This window comes from Schistocerca piceifrons, chromosome 4 (assembly GCF_021461385.2).
Source record: "Schistocerca piceifrons isolate TAMUIC-IGC-003096 chromosome 4, iqSchPice1.1, whole genome shotgun sequence".
In the NCBI taxonomy this organism is placed as follows: Eukaryota; Metazoa; Arthropoda; class Insecta; order Orthoptera; family Acrididae; genus Schistocerca; species Schistocerca piceifrons.
The window spans coordinates 288934329-288935658 of NC_060141.1; the positions used below are offsets into that span (position 1 = coordinate 288934329).

General features: G+C 37.5%; 1 pseudogene; it reads right to left on the reverse strand.

The window, feature by feature from the left end:
* Positions 1-925: 925 nt before the first annotated feature.
* LOC124796828 lies at positions 926-1043 on the reverse strand (annotated as a pseudogene).
* Between the last annotated feature and the right edge of the window lie 287 nt (positions 1044-1330).

Genomic DNA, 1330 nt, shown 5'->3' on the forward strand with positions numbered 1-1330 from the left:
AGATGAAGATGAAATAACTGCACTTACAAACGACAAAATTTTTAAATATTATTACACAATTTGCTAGTTTAAATAAGCTTTAAGAACGAAATTCTACAATACAAGATTTGGAAATATACATAGTTTTCTTGGTGATTGAATGGAAATTTAAGATTGGGTTTCTGTCTGGTATCATCTTCATGACTGTTCCAAATATTCTGAAGTAAGCTGATGAAAGGCAATCTACTATACAATGTTTGAAAGATTGTTATTCCAAGAATGTTCTCGTGAAAATACTGGGACCCCTGAAAATCTGTGATAAACTAATTATCAGTCTCTTAAATACTGTAACATGTGTGGGACCAGTATATAAAACCTGACTCTACTTAAATTTCTTGTCAAATTTATGGGGAAGTTTTGAGTCAACCCTCCATTACTGTGAAAGCTCTGTGGTCTTCAAGATCTGAGTTTTGATTTAATGACACCCGTTTAACAAAATGTGTTGATACTGAGAATGTTTTACATTTTTAAACACATGTTTATACAAAAAGAATATAAGCAGAATATCTAATAATGAGTGAAATACACTTCGCGACTGTTAAAAAATTTTATTTATTTATTTACTTATTTATGTACTCTTCCTGACGAAAAAAGAAGAAACCAACTTTTGATTGTCTCATTTATTGTGCTGCAGCCTGCATGATGTCTAGTATACTCCTGTAGCACTGGTGCTGGTTTTTATATAGCACTCCATCGTCAGGCCATGAATGGCCTACCGGGACCATCCGACTGCTGTGTCAGCCTCAGTGGAGGATGTGGATAGGAGGGGCGTGGGGTCAACACACCACTCTCCCAGTTGTAATGATGGTATTCTTGACCGAATCCGCTACTGTTCGGTCAAGTAGCTCCTCAGTTGGCATCACAAGGCTGAGTGCACCCCGAAAAATGGCAACAGCGCATGGCGCCCTGGATGGTCACCCATCCAAGTGCTGACCACGCCTGACAGTGCTTAACTTCGGTGATCTGACAGGAACCGATGTATCCACTGTGGCAAGGCCGTTGCCTGATGTTTTTTATGCACCATGTAAATTGTTTGGAGGTAAGGCTGTGATTGCTACTAATTATTTTGCAGACTGGAAAAATATTTCTAATATTTCTAATATTCTGAGTTATCATAATTAACACGAAAAAAGTCACTTGGAACAATAAATAACTATTTTGAGTCATATGTTGAGACAGAAAAAATATACTGGCGCAGTGTGTTGAAAAGGGTGTTTGCAGTAGTGAAGAAGCTAGCATGCTATGGACTTCCCCTACGTAGACATGTTGAAAGATTCCATTCATTAGATAA